Source organism: Aphelocoma coerulescens, chromosome 11 (genome assembly GCF_041296385.1).
Source record: "Aphelocoma coerulescens isolate FSJ_1873_10779 chromosome 11, UR_Acoe_1.0, whole genome shotgun sequence".
Taxonomy (NCBI): domain Eukaryota; kingdom Metazoa; phylum Chordata; class Aves; order Passeriformes; family Corvidae; genus Aphelocoma; species Aphelocoma coerulescens.
The window spans coordinates 3,809,841-3,832,876 of record NC_091025.1 but is presented as its reverse complement, the minus strand read 5'-3'; the positions used below and the strand labels follow the sequence as shown (position 1 = coordinate 3,832,876).

The 23,036-nt window shown below is 42.4% G+C and overlaps 1 long non-coding RNA gene across 7 annotated transcripts in view; it reads right to left on the bottom strand.

The window, feature by feature from the left end:
• Positions 1 to 23,036, bottom strand: part of LOC138117103 (uncharacterized) — an 81,690-nt gene that overhangs the window by 20,640 nt on the left and 38,014 nt on the right. The window lies entirely within an intron of this gene.

The following is a 23,036-nucleotide window of genomic DNA, read 5'->3' as shown; positions in this document are numbered from 1 at the left end:
CAAATATTCTCCAGATGTTTTCTCTCTTTGAACCTCTTGTCTTCCTGCAAATAGGGAGCTGAATGTTCCAAAGATCATCACAAACAAAGGTCATATTTTGAGACCAATCAGAACTTGCCACTATTTTTTTTCCTGGAGAATTCCAAACCTGGGAACTGATGTCTTAATTTTATCCATCTACAGTTGTGAAGCAGACACTGCTTTTGCTCCTCTCCATGTAATGTGATGCAACTGTTAATTACATCTTAAAACCCAGCCATGTTTCTTTGAATCCTCCTGCAGAAGCAGCATCTTCTGCACTTTAATTCCAGTTCCTTTATGGGATAGTTGTTATGCATGACTGATTAATAGGCCCCAAGCTATACTCAACCTGCTACCCACAGTAAATTGTTCTTTCTGTTGTTGCTGTCATTTCCTTTAAAATATCAAGCTGTTTTATAATTAAAGAGTCCCTTGAAGGTCTTGTTTCAATAAACAATCCTTCCTTCCACCGTGCGGAGTTCTGGTGCTAATAAACAATTAAACAGCACATATTATTTCTCTTGTCTCAAGACTCAACCTTTCATGGAGGACCCACTGAGGCAAAACCCGAGATGTGATGCCAGCTACAGGTTCAAAAACAAAAATTCAGCATGTGTTGTGCAGCTCAGGACTAGATCTGCTCTTAATCTGCACATGGTGCGATTTATAGAAGATTAATTGCTCACAGGAGTGTTTAGATGCTTTCATATGTCGCCCAGAAGATGGCTGAAGGGCTGAAGAGTTACTTATCTCCAGCAGCTTTATCCTTAATTACCTTTCTCGCTGATAATTCCAAATTTGGGATTCAACACACAGTGAAAATCTCCTGTATTAATTAGAGATTGGAACTTTGTTATACAATGTGTTTTCTATGATAAACGGCTTTTCCTTGAACACTGAATATTTTTGTGGAAAAGGCAACAACTTTAAAAGTTTTGCAATGTTACCAGAAATTTTTTTTCCAGTATTTTAACATTGCAGAACACTGGGGCTTATGCATGAGTGGACATATATTTTTTCAGTCACTCATAACATTGACTATAATTTCATTGTCCTGGGAAAAAAAAAAAAAAAAAAAAAAAAGAAAAGGTAATTAATGTGGGCTTTTTAATTTTTAATGCAATTTAATAAAATTGCTCCTTTAGTGTGATAAAAGATAACAAAAATATGCACAAAATTAGGAATTCAGATCAATGTGGGCTCTTACAACATTATCTATGAAATAAGTTTTTAATCACTGTTTTAATGAGTTACATTTTAGCAGCAAGGTTAAATTTCTAAATATTTGATCATAACAGCTCTTTGCTTTGGGTGTGTTTGTGCAGCAGGATGTCTTATTTTTCTTTTCAGGTGCTACTTTCAGTACAATTTTAGATAGATTCCTCAGCTGATAGAGGATGTCATCATTTTTCTGAAACACTGGAGGTACAGCAATCTGTGTTCAATATGAATTTGCCCCAGAGACATCAGTTTTTCACATTTAAGAGCTTTCTCTAAGACAGAATAGATTAGACACTGCAAGCCCCACATCAGTATTTTTTCAAATTACTCTGGATACTCACCTGCCTTCACCTCTCAATGCCACACAGCCCCTATTTCCTATGGGTAAGAACACTCTGCTGAGGTGATTCCCAGTTAGAAAATTCTGCTCTTGCTCCATTTTCACTCTCTTCTCTTACATTAAGTAATCTACAAATCTGTGACCAGCTTCAATATAAACATGCACGTGACAAATTGCTGAGTTCCAGGGGCCTTTGCTTTCCAGAAGCAGCAGAGAAATAAAGAAATAACACAGAACTGTACTTAAAATACCCAATATTAAAAATGTCCTTCAAGGACCACATGTGAACTCTCTGTCACCTGCACAATTATTTCATTCTCCTCTGCTTTTTCCAGTGCCTGCTGGCTTTTCACACATCCAGCATCCCTCAGTTTGGTGTGGTTAGGCAGGGCTGTGCTGGTTTTAAACTGCTGATTCCACTTCAGGGTTGCCTGGTAGCAATCCCTGTGGAGCATCCTCATTCCTCCTAGTGGGATTCACAACCTCAGAGTCCTGACATCCCTGGCTGAAGTCCTAACAAAGTAAAAGTGTTCTCACAAACAGCCTGAGGGCTTTTTTGCGACCTCTTTGAGATGAGAATCCAGGGTGAGATGAGAATCCAGGGTGAGATGAGAATCCAGGGTGAGATGAGAATTCACTTGCCCAAAGCCCACGATAATGTTGCTGAGTGACACAGGTGCTGCTCAGAGCACAGCCCTGGAACAGGACAGCCCATCTCTTGTTACTGCTCCCCCTGCTCCAGATTGGGTTGCTTTATTCTCCCCTCATTTCAACCTCTTTGCACAAACATGGCAATAAATTTGCACCTAATTTCCTTAAAAGTTTACCCACTCACTTTTCTGGCCTTTTATATTATAGATTCCTTTTTGTTGGTAGTAGGGCAGCTTTTTCACAATCTCCCTAATCTGTAGCTAGCACCTGAAAGCACAGGCAATACTTTGATACACCCATCTCTGGTCAGCTGGTACATATTTCAGCAGCTGCTAAACACACCCACGAGGATAATGGAGTTTTTTTTCTTCTCTCCCAGGAGTTACATGACAAAATTCCTGCTCTCAGGGCCTTTGATGACACCCAGTTCTCACTGCAGTTCTGTGTAATGGCAAAGTTTCATCTTTTTTTCCTTTTTTTGAACCAGATCACATCAGAATTTTATCCATTTTCTGTCTCCACCCAGGAGACACTACAGCACTTCCCCCAAAGGTAAGGGTTCCTCCAGCTACATGAAAATCTTCGGCACTGCCCCTTTATTCAATGCCAGACCTCACTCCTTTGGGTATTTTTGTCTTTATGATCACAAACTTATCATCCATATCTGTGCCTGCAGTGTGAGATTCTGTCATTAACCCTTTACTTTCCCCTTTCTGATCCTCAGGATGGTTCCCTGCTTGGTTTTGGCCAGAGGGATTTGGCAGAATGTCCGAAGCAGAACACCCAGGACAGCAGCTCAGCAAGGCTGGGCTCTGCACTCAGCAATAAAGGACAGGTGACAGAAATACACAGAGGTGGAGAAAGCTCAGGAAATTTGAATGGAAAGCTCTTTCTGGGACCCAGGAAGCAGAAGGAACCCAAAGTAAGCCTTGGTAGAGGTTTGCTGTGTATGCAGAGCACAGCATGTGTTAGACCACCTCTGACTCAGCCCACGGCCCCCCAGCCCTTTTGTTTGGCCTTTCCACCTCTGCATTTTCTACTTCACAGCCCTGCTTTTCTCCTAGAAAGGAACAGTCCTTGTCACAAACTCCAGCACAACCCCCCCACGGGATGCTGCTGTCTGAGGCTCCATTTCTGCAACGTGTGACCTGCACCCAGCTCTGCCTGGTGCCTTCCCCCAGAAAACTTATCCCTAAACACACAGGCACTCCTGGCATGACATCTTTCCTCCCTGTGCTCACCTCAGATAAGCCACCTTTCCCAAAAACCCACCCTAACCACTCCTGAACTTTCAGTGGGGTTCAGCCCTGCCAGCCACAAAAGGGCACGTCCTGAGCATAATAAAAATGTCTCTGCAGATAAGGCAGAAGCATCCTGCAAACCCAAGAGCAGAGCAGCCAGCCCAGGTCTCCAAAGCTGAATATCTCTTGTTAGAAGGTGTAGGAGGCATATTTCAAAAGGAAATCAGTGAGGATGCCCTTAGATGACCTTTACACTGCTTCCAGAAAAGTCATATGTGATGTCACAAGAAGAACAGAAACACTTGACATAACTAAATTAACCCCTTTCCATTCAAACAAAAGCCAATAGGAGTCCACAGATGAGGGAATAAGTTGATGATTTTTTAACATTACTCTCCTCTTTCAAAATCCATCTGAAGATGGATTTTTATTTTAATGGGGATTTCTGAAGGTGTACAGCATATTCCCTGTAAGCCATAGTGAAAAAGTGCCCTTCAACTGCTTAATACAGTGTACTGTAAGTGAAAAAAAAAGGAGTGAGGAAAAGGTTTTAGTATTCTTAACAACTATTGAAGGACAAAAAAAAGCTGCTATATTTTAGAAGAATGAGTCCATCTGCTGCGCATCCCTGAAACATCAACTATTTATTTCACCTTGCCTAGAAAATGAGTCACCAAACTAAAAACTAAAACCCAAACCAAGATCCATCCAAATGAGCAGTTTGGTGTTCTTAGTGTAAGAACAAAGCAGAATTCCAGTGGTGAATTCACTAGAACTGCTTGGATTACAAATACAGCAGTTACAGAACAGTTTTCCTTTGAAGCACAGGGAGCCAAATGAGTTATCACAGACAGAAATATCACATCAGAGATGAGGACTTCACCCCCTAGTTCTGGTCTCTGGGCTGATGCTGAGTGTGTTGGCAGAAATCTTCCAACGAGAATATCAGAGGAGATTTGTAATAACATCCTGCCAGGGAAGGGTTGGACCAGCTGTCCAGTACTGAGCTCTAATGAATTTTTCTTTCAGGGACCAAATGACAATTCAGGACCTCTGGGATCTCATGTGCCATGAGCTACAGCCAGGATTTCAAGTAAAAGCATTTCTACCTAGATTGGAGGCTTAAAACTACCACAGGCAACCATCAATTTTGCTGAGTGAAGATGTAGATATACATACTTATTTGTTTATAAAATACAAATATATACGGGCATATACACTATGCTTTGATGGTCTGGCAGAGGGAAATCCCAATGGCAGCATTTTTTAGCAGCCTAGAGCTGTAAAAACTTCCTTTTTCTGTTCAAGACAAAAAGAAAAAAGGGGGGGGGGTAGGAGAAACAGCAAGACCTTAAGCTAAAAATGACCTAAAAACACATCAAGGATTTAAATCAAGAGATCCACTTCTTGCTGCTCTGTGACACTTTAGGCCTTTTTTTTTTCTTTTCTTTCTCACCCCTCCCTTTTATTTTTCACCTTTGTTCTCAATTTCTTTGTTCTCTTTAATTGTAATCCTACTAAGCCTGGACATCTCTCTCTCTTCTGCTCCAGTCATTCCTTGAATACTAACTAGGAAAAGAGAGCAAGGAGTTTCTCCTGCCTGCTCTCAAATGCTAATATCAGAGAAGTGCTGAATCAAACACCAGCCACGCCACAGCAGCAGCTCTGAGCCAAAAGGGGATGATTAGCTCAGTTCTCATAAGCAGCCATGCTTTCAAAGCAGAGGGGAGGCCCCAGCAGGATGAGAAGGGCAAATATCACACCCAACTTCACAAAGAGGTGGAAAGGAAGACACAGACAGCAGGAGATGAGCCAATTTAACTTCAGTGCCCAGAAAAATGCTGGAACAAAATATTAGAGAATTAATGTGTCAGTGCGTGGGGAATAAATAACTGACAAGAAATGGTGATATTTTTCAGGAATCTATCATGTCAAAATTGTCTGGTTTCCATCTCAGGCAAGGTACCTTGAGCAGGAGATGCCATACATTTTAAAAGCAGTAAGACTAAGTGAGATTAATAATTCCTGCTCAGCAGCACAGATTCTTGAAGCTGTTGCTGAAGGATTCATGCTGCAAATGCTGCTTGGTGTGCACCAGGACATGGCAGCGTGGGACAGCCAGGTGCCACCTTCACCAGGTGCCCACAAGCAGGGGACCACACAATGATCTGGGTTGGAAGGGACCTTAAAACTCATCCAGTCCCACCCCTGCCATGGGCAGAGAAACCTTCCACTATCCCAGGTTGCTCCAAGCCCCATCCAACCTGGCCTTGGGCACTTCCAGGGCTTGTCTGGGCATAAACTCTAAAAATGATGCAAAGTCAGCAGGTAAATAATAAATACTTCTGGGGGGAAAAGGGTTATGAATTGAACAAATAAAATAGAGAAAAAATCCAAAGTTTATCAAATTTGTTAAAAAGACAAATGTTGGTGACTTCATTTTGGAAGGAAAATTCTAACAGGGAAATACAACAGGAGTAGAAGTTGAGTAGGACAGGAGAAATTCTGGAAAGGAAAACAGAGCGGGCCACAAACAACAAATTCATATTGTGCTGTAATTTACAGTTCTCAGGTCAAAGCTCTGACAGGATCACAACATTTAATTATGGATCATTTACTGATGAAAATGTGATGGGTGGCTCTCAGTACACAATCAAAGATGTACAGAAATTTTGAGAATCTGGAGTTTTGGACTTTCTTTTTGTGGGAACACTGGGAATTTGCCAACTTATTCCTCAGTGGCTCCCATTTAATGAAACATTCTCCTGTAATCTCAGGAAAAAAGGGTTTTCCCTTTTGCAATAATTGAAAAGTCTGTGAGAGGGGCTTTGGGGAAATTGATTCAAAATTAACAAATAGATTAATGAGTTTGCTTAGTTAGATCTACCATGCTGAATATTATGCCATTATACCATTTCAGTACTCCATCAAAAGGTTTCTAGTGTTCTTTTATTAGATTGCAAATCACCTGAGGCAGGACCCAGCTCATGATCCTTTGTCACTCAGTCAATCCCTGTGGAACACTGCCCATGACTGGCAAGTTAAGCTGCTACTCCAACACAAACAATAATAATTTGTCTACCAAAATGCTCTCAGCCATTAAAGAGAAGAGCTGATACAACACAGGCCTGATGAAACCAAACAAGGCATTTTTGTAATCACCTTGCTTCCATAACTCTTCCAGATTAAGCTGGGTACTGCCGTATTTAATTCCCAGAGCGGAAGGAGAGGCTAAAACCTGAAATATTGCTGCCAGTGTAACAAAACAAATCACTCGATCAATCTTGTTAAAGTTCCTCCAACTACTCCCAAAGTTAAACTGAGCACGGCTGTTGTGCTGAGAGAGGAGTTTGACCCACGGCAGGCTGTGGTGCCAGCAGATTTCTGCACTCGTTTCCAGAGTGCAGCAGGTTTTGTGGTTTGTAAGCTTTTTATTCCCCATAAAAATGCAGCTTAATGTGCCTCTGCAATGCTTTTCACTTAACTTATACTGAGATGGCTCAGAGTGCATCTAAAATGTTACATAATCATCTCTAAGTTCTGATTCTGTCCCCCCTCCCCTTCTTGTGGCATTTAGCAAATGGTATTTTTGTTCATGTAAGTCACGTTCTTCCCAACTATGGAGCCTTTTCACAAAAAATCAAATTAATCTTATACAAAAATCGGATTCTTAATATGAATATGCCCAATTTCATAGAATTTTTTTTATCGCTTTCTGCTCATGGGGCAAGGCAGTGAAATATAACTGAAATGTCAAATGAAATGTATGGCAAAGCGATTAGGGAGAAACTTTTAGCATTTGTTACAGATTAATATGTTAATTACGGCACGTATCGTGGAGAAAGATTAAGTATCACCAAAGTAAATTTATTTTTAACCAGCTTTATTCCTCACACTTCATAAATTAACCAGCAGAATACGTAATGGGGAAGAATTCCAGCACTGAGATTGCTGGAAATTATGCAAAACTCCAAAGCGCACAGGGTTGCAATGCAGATAATGTCTGTGCTTTACAATGAGCACTTCATCAAAGAGAATTATGCCTCCTCCAGTACACCTATTTTCATAGGCTGCTTGCAGGTATCTCTAACTCTGCCACCACGACGATGCCAAAAGCTGATTGGTATTTTAAACTCTGCTTTTGTCTTGTGTTGTATTAAGAAAGACTAAATGTTGATTCTAAGCCTAACAATGCAAACGCCCTCCTGACGTTAAAAAATTGCTGAGAGAAGCAGCTGCACTTGTAAAGCTAATGAAAAACTACAAGGGGATGCAACCCTGAATCCTTGAACAGCACAGGCCAGGGGATGTTCATGGCTGCATCAGCTTCTCATTGATTCCTGGATGTGTTCTGTATGGAAGCTGAACAAATCTTCAAAATCAGAATCTAGAACAACACCCATCATGAAGAGGTTGGGGGTTTTGCCATGGATTTCAGAAGAAGAAGGGGTTTGAGCCATTTTCAGAAAGTTATATGGATTCAATGGCCACTAAGTCAACACAAGTTTTTCATTTGGTTTCCGCAGATTTGGAGATTGGCTCAGACAAAACATGGAATGGGACCCAAATGATCCTCTACAAAAGCACAGCTTTTGTGTATCTCCTATAACTTATCTGCTGCATCATCAAACCCCAGCCCCCGTGCTGAGGTGCTCCTCAGGATAAACCAGTGCAGAAATGGGAAATATAACACTGTGTGATTTATGGAACAACCAACGTAATTGATGTTAAAACTCACGTTGGATGGTGTCTGGTTAACTCCTGTTCTGGGCAGCTTTCTGAATATTTTGACACATTGAGTATGACAAATAATTTCCTCGTGTTAAAAAGTATTATTTTTATAACAAGAAAAAGAAAGTGCTATGCTAAATCACAGGTCCATCTGTCAAGAATGATCCTAACAAAATAACAGCGAATTTCAAGCTCATTAATCCTGTAGCTGGCAATTACTCCAGTAAAGAATGATGTCCCTATCTTTTTGAGGGTTTAGAAGACTATTTGTAGCCTTTTGTGGAAAGTCCCTCATTAGATTCCCATAAAATATTAATTCTACTTTATTTTGGGGACAAACCTGTAATCTAAACTTACAGGCTGGATATCTGGAAGCACCCCAAGGCGATGAGACCAGACAGAAATAGCATTTCACTGCTAACTGGGGATCTGCCTCCTAACAAAGCACCAGAGCAATCAAAATCCTGAGTTCTGAGTTACTCAGCCACCCCTCTCTCTCAGCAAAGCCTCCCCTGTGTGCAGGGGTGCATATTCTGTTGCTAATTTTGTTAATTGAGTTTACTGTTTGTTAGATCTCTAGACTGAATTAGGAGCCCTTTTGCTCTCGGTGCTCTTTCAGCTCATATGACACCACATCACAAATTCTAACAAAACAGGCACATTTTTCCCCATTTATAAAATAAGGAGAACAGAAAGTCCATGAAAAGTTCTGCCTCCCCTTGGACGTTCCTGTGAATGATGCAGAAAAAAAGAGACTTTGTGGATAATGTTCTTGTAGTCACAAATCAAGACAGGCAATTACAACTCATTAAAGCATTGTCAGAACAGCATGAAGGAGAGGGGATGTCTGGTTCAGCAGCCATCACATTAACAGGAAAGAGCCTAAAAAACTCCAAAAAACTTGGGTTCAAGCTGGCAGAAGTCCTGCCAATGACACTCCCTTTGCTGCATCTTGTCCTAATTGCTTTTCTTCTCTTCAAATAACCCATTTGGAGCATGTTACTCCCACAAATGATCTATTATCCTCCCTGGGACACTGCAAGGCTGGCAATCAAATCTGTTCCTGGCCACTTCAGCTGCAGCCTCTGGAGTTTCAAATTGCTGAATAACTCTAAACATATCTGGAAAACCATTAAAGATCCATCCCCTCAGCTTATTGCAGGAATATCAAGGTTATTCATTCTCAAAGTCCATAAACCTAATGGCTTCCTCAGCCACACAGCCCAGCTCTACGGTGCCTGCAGGAATTGAGACGTATGTTGGTCATTCTCACAGCTGGCCCTTTCATAAAGCGTGATGAGAAAATCCAGAAAAGCCGTGTGGAGCATAGGTGAGGCCAGGCAGGTTGTTAAAAACTTGGGTTGCCAAACCCCGTTGGAGGAGAGAAACTGTTCTATCTTCATTAAAACGTATTTCCAGCTCTCATTTCCAACTCAGTCGTGTGTTTAAGGAGCCTCTCCCTGATTCTCCCTTCCATGGAAAGCAGGCAAAACTCACAAACAGCTTCCATGAGTTCCTTACACCCTCATAGATTTTTAATTGAAATGCAACTCCCACAGCCCCTCATTAGTTCATTGAATGTTGTATCAGTTTAATTTACTGAAGGGTTGGGGTTTTTTTGCACCTGCCTCCCGCATTTACCCCATTAAGCGTGTGCAGATTATCAGGTAACTGCTCAATTAAACTAAACGATTGTTCTAATTGAATGTTTCATTAGAGTAACAAGGTAAAAAGCTCCTTGGCATGTATTAGCAAACATGACTTGTGCCTCACTGAAACATTTCAGATGAAACTCATGATAAACTCAGATTAAACTCGTGATAAACTCAAATAAAACAATCACGTGTTCCACATTGAACTGTGCCACTTGGGCACTTCAGCCTGCACATGTCAGTGGAAGAAACTCCAAGCAACTCCAATGGCCTTTGGACAAACTTTTAAATTTAAGATCACTTTAAGATTACTTATCTGAGGGAAGTTAATTAAAGAATGGCTTCAAATTAGTTTGGTATTTTTTGCCTGATTTCCTGTACCCAGAGCTCTATAGATGCAACCAAAATTCAAAGTAGAACTCATCAAAACTCGACACTTTTGCTGTGTTTCATTCCTCGGGTTTTTGTTTGACACTCAGCACCACTTTGTAGACTTTAATGAAAATTCTGGTTCAAAGGCAGACTCAGGCTCTCACACATTACACGCTCCAGCTGGAATATCTAGGATATTCTTGGTAACAAGGGACACTCATTTTCCTGCAGAAAAGTGGGAAAGTTGCAGGTAGCACAATTTAAATTGTGCTGGATTTTTTGTAATTCTCTGATGGTCCAATTCTGTCATCCTCATTCACTCTGAACAGCAGCTTAATTTGAATTTAGCCAAGTGATTCAATGGGGAAGCATTTGCAAGGGAAATATTATTCTACACAAATATCCCTGCAGCAAGGTCAGGAGGCCTCACCATGCACAGCTCTCAGGCTCAGGGAGCCTCACCACAAACAGCTCCTGGAGAGGTTTTAAAAAGACAAAAGCTGAACAAAGAGATCAGAGGTGTGAGTGGAGCCTTTGCACAGAACACAACCTCGCTCTGCTCCAAAGCAAACCCGCCCACCCCAAACAGGACTCAAAGGGACATCAGGGAGGTGTCTTGGAGCTACACCAGAGCAATCCTACAGCTGAACCAGAGCAAAAGCAGCCAGTGCTGGTGGGGAAATGTCTCAGCACAGTGGATGCTCACTTTCCACAGAGACCAGAAGGAAATCTGTCCTAGTGGATGTTGTTTCCTCACTCCTGGCTGGGCTGCACGACTGGATTATGTTTAATCACCATCTAAGAGTACACCCTGAACCTTGGGCCCTTATTATGCACTCTCACTTCGGCTGACATGCTTTAATCAGCTGTCTGGTTGTAAAAGGCGCTGCTTTTACTTTTCAGATACTTTTCTTTGACCCAGCTCAATAGTGTGAAAGCAGACAGATGGAATCACAGAATGGTTTGGGTTGAAGGGACCTGAAAACTCATATTTCCAACCCTCTGCCATGGGCAGGGACACCTTCCACTAGATCAGGTTAGTCAGAGACCTGGCTGATATACTGGGTAATGAGTCTTTTTAAATTTTTTTATTTTGACAGCAAAAGAGAAAGAAGGAAAGGGAGAAGGAGAGAGGGAGAAGGAGAGAGGGAGAAGGAGAGAGGGAGAAGGAGAGAGGGAGAAGGGGAGAGGGAGAAGGGGAGAGGGAGAAGGGGAGAGGGAGAAGGGGAGAGGGAGAAGGGGAGAGGGAGAAGGGGAGAGGGAGAAGGGGAGAGGGAGAAGGGGAGAGGGAGAAGGGGAGAGGGAGAAGGGGAGAGGGAGAAGGGGAGAGGGAGAAGGGGAGAGGGAGAAGGAAAAGAAGGAAAATAAAGGAGGGAAAGAAAAGAGAGAAAAGGAGGAAAAGGAGGAAAAAAGGAGGAAAGAGACAAAAAAGGGAGGAAAAGGAAAATTTCTGCTTTGATAAAGCAAACAAAAAAAAAATTGGTATCTCAAATATTTTGCCACATCTGAAAAGACATTATATATCTATATGTATCTACATATAGATATATATATCTTTCTTGTATCAGCATGCACCAAATCTGCCTGGTTCTCAGGGAGAGCAAAAGGAGAATTCACCAGTCTGTAGCAAGGCCCTTGTTCCGCTGCCTCCAGCGCTGGTGCAGAGCTCTCTGTCCCACTGTTTGCCCTCCCACTCGTGCCAGGTGACTGGCATCACCACCCAGCTTCCAGCAATAAATTTAGGATCCTCTTGATTCAACAGCTTTGCTGGATTGCTGGAAATTAATTACTAGAATTGCCATGGGAATTAAATCTATCAAACCAGAAGTTTGCCAGTGAATTTGAAAGAGAACCTATAATGTGCTGTAGTGCTGTATTTAACTAAATGGAGTGAGGCCTGGATAACTGTGGCTATCTTTCTCTTGGTGAAACAAAACAACTTCCAGATTATTATCAGCCGAAATTGTCTCATTAGAGATAAGGAGGCGATCAGCATGGACAAAATTAGCAGGATTTGTCTCCCAAGCACAGGCTGATTAAAGAACCTCCCCTGCAGGGACAGCAGTGAGGAATTTTATCTGCCTGTGGGCAGGCATGGATGGGCACAGCTCATCAGAGGGCTGATGGAATTGGACATGGCTACAAGAACAAAACCCACAAACCTCCTCCATTCAAACCATCCATGATCAGAGCCTGCTTTTGACTGAACCCTTGATCTGTTCTTGCCACAGACCTGCAGCAGTGCCCTGGGGTTCCAAACACGTTCAGGGACTGTCCCCAAGGTAGCAGCAAACCTCTGTGGCTGAATACATTTGTTTAATGTGCTGCCAGTCCTAAGTTATTACACAATCATTGCAGATTCCTTTAGCCTGTGATGATCCATGAGCATACCTGAAGGCAGGTAATTAAGAATCTAAATTAGAATTTTTATTTCTAGCAGATAATTTCAGTCCGAGTTGACACAGGATGTGTTGCAGAGCTAAAAGTAGAAATAAAAACAAATAGCCCTTGTGAGTGAGCCAGCAGAAAACCCCTAAGCTGGATTTTTTTTGTTCTAACTTGTACAGAAACCCCTGTTGAAACTGCTAAAAAATAAGAAGAAGGAAAAAAAGGTCAGATTTAGCATTAGCAGTGCTAAAAATGTAATTACTGAGTTTGTATTTGTTCATATTACCATTCTTCACCTTCCTCTTTATTAATCTAATTCTTCTTATCACTTCTACACTGTCAAGTCTCCAAGTCACTCATGGGTTAGTCCAGAAAATAAGACCACATCTGTGTCATCTTTCAGCAACACAATAGAAATAATAAGGAATATAATCCCATCAGGAGAGACTGGAGTGCAATTAGAGGCAGAGCAACACCTCCCTGTGCTCAGGAGCTCCTCACAGCCACACAGGTAACACGGGATCACTGACAAATGTTGTTGCTGGAGATATTTTTTGTATGTAAAGAGAATAACCCTGAGGTTTTCCCTTGCCATTCAAACAAAGATGATGCTTTAACCCTGATAATATTAAGAATTAACTCAGCCACAGCTCTGAAGCAAGCTTATAATTTTTTTTAAAAAAAAGCTTTTTCTTAGAGATGCAATATATTATTGCAGATCACCAAAGAGAATAATACATTTAACTCATATGCCCAAAAATATATTCAAATAGCAATGAAAAGCATTCATGTGAAATCCTTCTACTTGAGTCATTATTTTTTACCTAGAAATGGCTTTTTCTTTGAATCCTGACTATTCCCTCTGACTTAATCAGTGGGTCTTGTGGGAAACAAAGAATGAAGCTGTGGTCAAGGGCTCTTCAGACTGAGAAAGAAAAGAATTTATAATTTGAAAATCTAAGATGCTTGACAGTCCCACAGTCTTTTCTTTGCAAAAAAGAAACAGAAGATTTTAAACTGATGGCAAAAAGCAGAGCTTGCAAAGTGGCCCTCCTTGCTAAAGTTCAGCTGCACCAGAAAAAGAGGATATAGGGAACCAGAGACGAGTTCCTACAACCCAAAGAAAGAGGAACCCTGATTTTGCCGCAGGCAAACTTGGACATGAATGTGAAAACAGCTTCTGGAGTAAGGCTTGATCCAATGGAAATGTGAGAGTAACAATAATACACAATTTTTAATGAAAACTGGGAGTTTATCCATTGAGTGATTCCCTCAGAATTCACTCACACACCTGCTGTACTGTTCTGTGGTCTGACAACCATTAAGTTTCAGGAATTTGGGTCTCAAAATGCATTTTTCAGCCTACAGTGCAAAGATTTCTCCAGAATCAGCTCCCTGACAAGCAAGGCCAGAGAAATTTCCGAGTGCAAAACCATCTCAGCCTCATACTTCCATGTCAGTTAACCTCTTCCTCAGCTCTAGGCTTGTCTGAAGTTTCTCCACATGTAATATGGTCTGGTAACTGCTGATTAATCCTTTTTTCACCTTTTTTTAAAGCAAAATATTTGAGCTTTAAAGTAAAGTTTTTACTCTTAAGGTATCCTGGTAATATTTTTTCAAACCATTTTTAAAAGCTGTTCTAAAGGTTTGGGGGATGTCAGCATCCCAAACTCCCCATTTACATGCATTTACTTTAAAGGAACACTCTCACCCCACCTGTGGATCTGCAACTCAGATCTTGTGCACAATCCAGAAATGTGGAAAAAGAATAGGCATAAGCTCAACTCCCTGAGACAAATACTGCACAAGGTTCAGAACCTCCACAGTAGGGATATTTTTGTGTACTTTCTTCAAAGGATGCTCTTTTCTAACACTTAGACTTCTGCTACCTTGGTTCCTCTCGATGCTTCCGTGGAAAAGGGTGGTGGTGAATAGGAAAAAGCAGGATCAACACAAACCCAAGGCAGCTGCATGGGAACAGAGGCCTCACAAGCATCACCAGAGTCCAGAGAAGAAAGAGAGAGCAGCCAAATGAACACCACACACTGATAATCTGTATTTTGTCAGAATGTTAACCAGAATCTGTGGTTTGTTCCACCTAAAATTACAGAGATAGCAGGAGCAGCTCCCACTCTGTCCTGGTCCACATGAGATGGACAACTGGCCCAAAAATGAAAAGTCTTGCAACCAGAAGAGTGGGAATTTTATTGTTATTGTTGGGATCTAAAAGGCAATGGCTGTTCCTCCTTTCCACACACTTTTCTATCATCTCCTGCCCAGCTGGAATCAGAGAACAAAGGGCCACATTCCCTGGAACACAAACACTTCTGCCTGTTTTAATTCTTTCTAGCATGCCACTTATCTCCACTACTGAGGCCCTTCCAGAGGTGCATCTGGCTTAAAGCAGGTAGCAGCAAAAAAATTTCATAAGAAACCTGGGAGCTCCTGACAAGTTCTGCAGCCCAGTCTGGCAGATGCAAGACTTTCTGATAATCATCAAAACAGTTGGATCCTTTCTGAGGCTTATCTGAGCCAAGCAGAACCTTGGGCCCTTCTGAGGTTTGTCCTGCTCTGGTTTGAATGGGCTTCAGACAGTCATTGTGTTATTTTTTGAAAGCAGTTTTCTTTGTTGTGCTGGGAGCAGCAGCCAGCGGAGTGAGGAGCCTGAACTCCTGTGCCATATCGCCCAGGCTCACGTGTCTGCTTTTCCAGCCTCTGCTCTTTGATCCTCTGCAGTGGATTCTCTACAGATACAAAAAATTAACACTGAAACCAGGGAATTTATACAAATGAAACAGAGGCTATGAGAAAAAATACTAAAAAGAGTACCCAGGATGGGATCTCTCTGCTAAAGGCTAAATAATGTTAATTTCCTAGAAACTGATCCAACCTTTCTACTCAGTGGCTCAGCACTGCAGGCAGCACATCTGTTTGTCCTGGATTTGGGAAGGACTTGGCATCCTTCCTCGTGTGGTCAGCAGGGTGTCTAGAAACTGATGCTTCACTTGATGTGGCAAGCTACAGGGTTCCAAGAATAATGATGGCTGAAACATTATCCAGGGAATAAACAAATAATTTTTTTTTTCCTTTCCTCCCCCTCGTCATAAAGCTTATTTTGTGAAATTTAGGACGGCTCTTTTATAATTTATAGATGCTAGCCTGGTATCCTATCAGGGAATAAGATGAATGAGTGTATGGCTTGTCTTTCTTTCACTAATCAGCTTTTCAGCCTGTCCATCAGGTTTCAATCAAATTTGAGGGGGAAAAATTTAAAAAGGTACCAAATACCTGCAAGTCTTTTATAAAGAAGAAGCAGAAAGAGAGAGAGGTTATGAAGGTTATTCACTGAGAAAAAGGCTGCATTGTGAGCCAGACCTTTCCTGGACACCAGGTCATCTACTCTTAAAGCTTCTCTCACCTCCAATGGACCATCTAAAGCATCCCAAGAATTTGCTCCAAGCAGGCTCTGATGTCTGATCACCATTTGATGATGGCTGTGCAACATTTAAAATAAAAAAAGAAAGTCATCTAGGTCAATGAACCCTAGACCCAACCACACAGGAAACCAGGTTTCCTTACATTCTCTACCCCCACAGGTCCCTGTTAAGAGTTTTTTGACCAAACTTTTGCAAAGAGCAGTTTGAGCTCGGTGTGGATCGCTGGCTCTCAGCCTCTGCCAGCACATCCCTTCCTGGAGTGTCTCTCTTTTCCTGTCTGTTTACTGAGAGCAGCACTGAAGGGACTCGCTCCAGAGGATGGCACAAAGTCCAGCCCTGGCTCCAATCAAGCTGAAAGATGGATTGTCAGTATGAAAGGGAAGGTCTGTGCATCCTGGGGGGAAGCAGATTCCTGTTATTGCACAGAAGAGAAGCACAGGGCCAGCAGGAGCTCCAGCAGCACCCACCTCCCTGCCATCCACCGCTCCCCATTCCAGAGTTACACCAGACCCCAGGGAAGGAGAGGCGACTGAAAGGTGGAATGTGATGGGAGAAGGACTGAGAGGCAATCTCCTGGAGAAGTGGGACTGTATAAGTGTGTATCCCATATTAGATGTGCTCTGACACCCGGCATCTCCCGTGGATAAGCGGCTCCAAGGACAGCGCTGATCCTGTCTGTGAAAGGCACAGCACTCAGCAGCTGCCAGCAGAACCAGTGCTATTATTCCTCCTCATACCAGGTATCGAGCAGCCAGCAGGCAACTATTTGCTTTTGGTCACTATTTACCTGAGAAATGTATGAAATGGAGGCTGAGATGTAACTGGCTTTTCAGTTCACTGTCCATTCCCAAAGCCCAGCCAATGGAAAACAATTTTATTTTTACACTGTCCTGACATCCAGCTGCCCAGCATGGGACACGCATTACTCTGGCAAGAAGCTGATAAGAAATTTGTACACCGGTGCATGAAATGAAAATGAAACAAGGCTGAAATTCACCCAGCAAAACAGGAGGCAGCTCAGGGGCTCACTGCATACATTTGAAGATGCATTCGGTGCCTCGACTCACAGAAAAGCACAGATCACAGGTAATTAAAATCTGCACAAGGGAGTTTATGCCTGTCAGACCAAAGTATCACCATCAGTTGATTCTGCACCTCTTTGAAGAGAACAAAAGGTTCCCTTCGACCACGACCTACCTGGAGCAGCTGCTGTTGTTGGAAGCTCGTGGCTGTGAAGTGTATCATTACTTTAAAGGTGTGAACTACTTCTAGAGACAGTCAAAACTCACCCATAATGTGCCTCTTTGGTGATAATTGCTATTGTCACTGAGAATACAAAGTCTGGAGATCATGAGTGGATGGAAAGGAAGCTGTAAAGTCTTGGCAGCAGCTTTTGAAACCCTGTGAGGACTTGCTGGGTAACTGCTGCTGGCTGCACAGGGGACAAAAATTGCTCTTCAGAACTGAAAGAGGCCCTTCAGCAGAGAGACACTGGAGGAGAGCCCAAGCAGCACCGCTAGCAGCAATTAACATCAGCTGCTCTACAAAAATGGAGCTTGCAGAGGAGTTTGTTGGCATGAAAAAGTTCATTTTAGACTGACAATTCATCATTTAGCTGTGGCACTTTTTTAATTCCACCACTCTGATTTTCATGAGTTTTCACTTAATTCATCCTGTTAGTGGTCATCTGACCAGTCAGGGTTATCAAAAGTGGGGTTAGAAAGGGTCATGCTCAGAAATAAAACCACAAAAAGTTCTGGAGAATGATAGGTTTTACCACCTCCACGCCACCACCCCACAGCAATTTATCCATATTCCTGTCTTAGCCCATCTCCTGAAATACATGAGGCACAGCCTAGAATAGCATTTTAGCAGCAGGTTGGAGTAATAGATGCTACAAGGAACAGTGACATTCCTGATGCGTGATGTTCCGTGCACCACAGGGAGCTGAAATCTCACTTTGTGTGCCTTATGGCAAGCCATAAATTCCTGGGTTTATGTGCTGATGTAAAAACCCGTTTAACAAATCCATTGGAGCTGACTGCCTGGATCAACGTTATGACAGGCAATAGACTCCCAACAGCATTCCTGGGAGGAAATATCCACACACCCTCTTTCAGGGGTATATATTAATTTAATATGTTCATGAGAACACATGTTAGAGTGAAGGGATTCCTGTTTCCACCTGCAGTGACTCTGGGTTGCTGGATCCATCCAGCAGCTGTAAAAGGGCAAATGCTCTTTCCAGCACAGCTGCCCTGAGCACTCTCCTCAAACTATGCATGTTCTGGGTAGTTAATGCTGCCTTTTGTGTCTGTGTTGCCAGAACACAGTATATTTTTTACCAGTGGAATTCATCACTGCTCTTGTGTGCTCAGAGAGACAAGGTGGAAATACAGTTGAAATACAGCGATAGCTTTGAGAGACAACGGAGCAGGAATCATCCTCCATCATATGCAAGTAGTACACTGGAATTTTATCATCAAATGTACAAAGGAATGTCTGGAAAACCATCTCACTGTGGTGAATTTAAATGTATGCATGACTGCATGCACCAAAGAGGGCCTTTGATGTAAAGGCCCTTAGACAGATAAGGAAAATATGAGGGATGGACACGCACTGCCAGCTACGCATGCTGAATATGTAGGTTATTGTATCAGTTGGTGGAGGATATTATTAAAATATAGTTAGCTGCCACCCAAGTGTTCAGGCCTCATTCCATAAATTTGACAATTAATTTGCATGCACAGAGTTTTACTGGCCTTTGACAATCCAGTGCACTAAAGGGTACTGCAAAAGTCATGAGCTTTGAGGGATTCAGAGGAAATTACACAAGTATTAATTATCAATCACTCAACAACCAACGCACAGAAACACACAGCTTACATAAGAACAAAAACTACTCAAATTAGCTGAGTATCACAGTGGGTGCAGAAAAGGGATGGGAGATGTAGGACGCTCCCAAATGGGTGCAGAGTGTCTGTCAATTGAACACAGCTGCCTTTTTCAGTGGCTGCAAGGAAAAAAAATATAAAGTATAATCTTTATCTGAGTGCTTAACGTTTCTCTGTTTAGAAAAATTCTTGAAAGCCCTGGTTTTATGGTGGATTTAGCTCTCAGGAAAAGGGCTTGGAAAGAACTTTCATCTTTGCCACAAATCCTGCAAAGAGGTGACCTTGCCACTCATAAATCCACAGAGGACGATAGAGGGAGAACCCCCAGTGCTGCAGGAGAGGCTGTGAAGGGGCAATGGAACAAGCTCTGCCAAGGTCAGAGTGCAGCAGGTGAGAGCATTTCCTCAGAATAAATCATCCTGACCCAAAGCAATGCCAAGTTCAAAACCACGACTTTTCTCGACCATGTGAAAGTCAGGAAGGTTTTCCTGCCTGAGAGAGCATGCACATTATTCCAAAAACTTTTAGGGATGTTGCATTCACTGCCAGGACATCATCCATCTAAGCAAGCAGTTCCCTGTTTCAGAGATCAGCTGGTTCGGCACACAAAACATTAAGTGAGGCCAAGACTCAACACAGAAATTAATGTTCAATCCAGGGATAATTGTGTGCTGAAGGCCTGCACTGAAATCTGGTGCTAACAGAGAATATTGATAGTGTGGATGAAATGAAATGCTTTTCCCACCATCATTTAACCATTCTCCCCAGTGCCAGCCAAGCTTGTCCTCTCCCTGACATGAATTAAAGTCCTAAATTAATTGTCACAATGTTAATCCAACTCTTTGCCCAGTTATGCTGTTCCTTGAATCATTAGGGTTCTGATGAACTGGAAAACTGCAGAGTGGAAGCCCCAAATTTCCCAGCTGCAGGTTCTCAAACAGGAGGGGAAAAGAGACATAATCCAATGACACACTGCAGAGCTCCAGTGCCTTGCAGTCAGGGAGCTTTCAGCCTGCAGAACCTTTCCAGACCCAAGGATAGATAGCTGCCATTCCCCAATTTCTCTCCTGCTTTCCTGTCTTCAGGACATGAATCCACATCTGCAACCTGCTCAACCATACCAACCAATCTGGTAAAGTGAACAGCCACCTTCCAGAGCCTCTATTTTGTGCTAATGTATTCCCATTTCCTCTGCAAAGCAATTTATTCAGCATGAACAATTTGTAATAATATATAGTACGTGGTCTGTGCTACATAAGCCTTTTCATATGTAATTAATATTTTATTAAATTTTAACATTAAATTACTTTTCTTACCCAATAAAAGATTATATTTTCCAGTTCATGGATGCAAATCTACTGATAAATAATGTAAGAAACATTAAAATATCAACAGATATCAGTTTACTACAAAATAAATTACTTCCTTCCCCAGAGGATGTTTAATCTCAATTATTGCTCACAGAAAGCACACCTCACTAACGAGCAAGCCAAGAGCAACATAACTCCTGCAAACACTTTTGATAACTAAACTGCAATATGTTCTTAATAACCTCACCCCAATCCTGCTCCTAGGAATTAGGAACTCATAAAGCTGTTTGCTCCTTCATTTCAACAATTTCTGTGTTTCCCAAGAGGAAGAACCATGGTGAGCGTCTGAGGGAACGCTGCAAGTCCTGTGTTTATGGTCATTGTCAGAGCTTGCACGCATTCTGTGCCACTGAAAACATTCAAGGCCAGGTTGGACAAGGTTTGGAGCAGCCTGGTCTGGTAGAAAGTTTCCTGTCCATGGCAAGGGGAATGGAATGAGATGAACTGAGAGGTTCTTTCCCATGCAAAACATTCTGTGCTTTCAGAGGTTTCAGCAGCACGACTGGAGGTGCTCAGAAACTCAAATATGGGCAGGATAGTCATGCTGAGCTGACAGTTATTGCACTCACCTCTCTCTTTAATGTGGAAGAAGCAGCAGATAATTTTTGAACAACTACCCAAAAGATAAATCACTCATCAATGTTCAAAAAAGGGCAGCAGGATTTTAGGCCTTCCTCACCAAAATGGAATTAACCCCACCAAACCCACAGCCTGGAAGAGCTCCATAACCTTTTGATATATAGGCTGGCTACTTTTTTTGTTTTTTAATCTGACAAAAATGAAGGAAAGGTGAAAGTCTGATGGGTGGATTGGTGGAGTGTGTCACTCAGAGCTAAGAGAATGCTCTAACTGCAGGGTGATGCTCAGCAGCACAGCCCAGGTGTCCTGGTGGAAGAGGTGCTCCCACCAGCTCCACACTTATCCCAGAAGTGACAGGAGGACTTAGCACTTCCAGGGTTTAGTGGGATGAGTGCAGCCTGACAGCGTCTGACAGCACTGGTTGCTTTATTTTCCATGTTCAATGGGATAGAAAATGAGAGCTCTGCTGTCACCAGAAGAGGAAATTAGTACCAACACACAACAAGTGCCAGGTCTATAATGGCTGCACACAGATGTTACCAGAGTAAACTTGAGGAAAATATGATAAAGGCTAAGCAATCAGCCATCCCCCATTGGGTGGAAATATTCGGAGTAGCTGGCTGAGTGGGAACATGTGCAAAATGGATGAATCGTGCATGGACCCCAGATGCAGGAGAGCATCTGTGCTGATGATGCTGGCATTGAGCACTGCTTGCATATTCATGCCATCATTATCACCCCTGCTTCTGTGCAGCTCCTTATTGCTCAGAAGAGCTGCAACTCTCATATCTGCAGCCAAGAGCTCCGAGATCATCGGGACACCCAGTTAGCAGCAACATCCTTGGGTTTGGCCAGAGCAAAACAAGTTACAAGTAGGCAACCTGCTGACAATTCCAGCACAGCAACGGCACAAACCTCTTGGTGGCCAGCTTGGCCCCCTCTTGTAATTATCTTTCACTCCCACCACAAGCAGAAAACATCAGTTTAGAAGCTTCACAAGTTACACTTCTCTAAGGGTAGAAGTTTGCACATTGGTGCAGTGTGCTGTGCCGTGTCATTCATACTCATGGCCAAAGCTCCCCTCTGCTTCCAGAGCAGTGTTAAAGGAATTTATGCATAAACCAGTGAAACTCCATCCTTGCAGCTGCAGCGAGTGAACTGCAAAGGTTTGAGCATATCTCTGCAAAACTGAACGTGGTCAGCACTAGGACAGGGGCATCTTGTCCTAATGGCCCCTTAAACCTGCACCACCAATAAGTGCAATCAGTTAGACAAAGAATAATAAACCACTGTGTGATATGGAGACACCATGGAAACCATTGTAGAGCTTGCCTGGAAATAAACTCACCATCTCTCATATCCCTATTATTGATGTTATCATTTCTTCCCCAGAGTTTTTGCCTCCCACTGCTTATGAATACCTGTGCAGGCTGCTCAGACCTGTGTTACTGGTGCGAGATGAAGAACAGAGTGAACCCCATTCCCACTGTTTGCGTCTCTGCCATCATTTACATTTTCTAGTGCAATCTGGCGTAAGGTAATGAAGGTGGGGAGGGTTTTTTTCCATCTCTCCCAGGTCAAAACCATACCACATCACCAGCTTTTGTATGCCACACACATCCCTTAGTTATCCCCACCTCTGTGCTGTCTCTGACCCGTTAACTCCTGCATCTTTCACACCTTCTTCCATGCTCTGAAAATTATATTAGAAATTTTTGACTTGTGAGCTCAGTGCTGCAAAAGCTACTGCACCTCCTAAATTAACATTTATTTGCTCTGGCCATAACCTTCTGACATTGGTAACTCACAGAGGCAGCCAAGGGGTCACGCTGCTATACTGGAAATTAAGAGCTATATATAACATTGAGCAAGTAAATAATCCATATAAAAGCAGAGGTATGACCCTTCCTGCCTGATGCAGAAAAATGAGCTGCTATACCACGTCTCTGATGGAAGACAGATTGCAGATTCATTATTTTTTTTATTAAATAACTCCTTTCCCTCTGAACTCAACAAATGACAACATGTATTATGCAATTGTTTCTTTTTTCTTAAAGCCCATTTATGAGAACATAGAATCAGTGCATATATAAAAATGACCACAAAAAAATTGTATTTGTTACACTGGGCTATAAATTA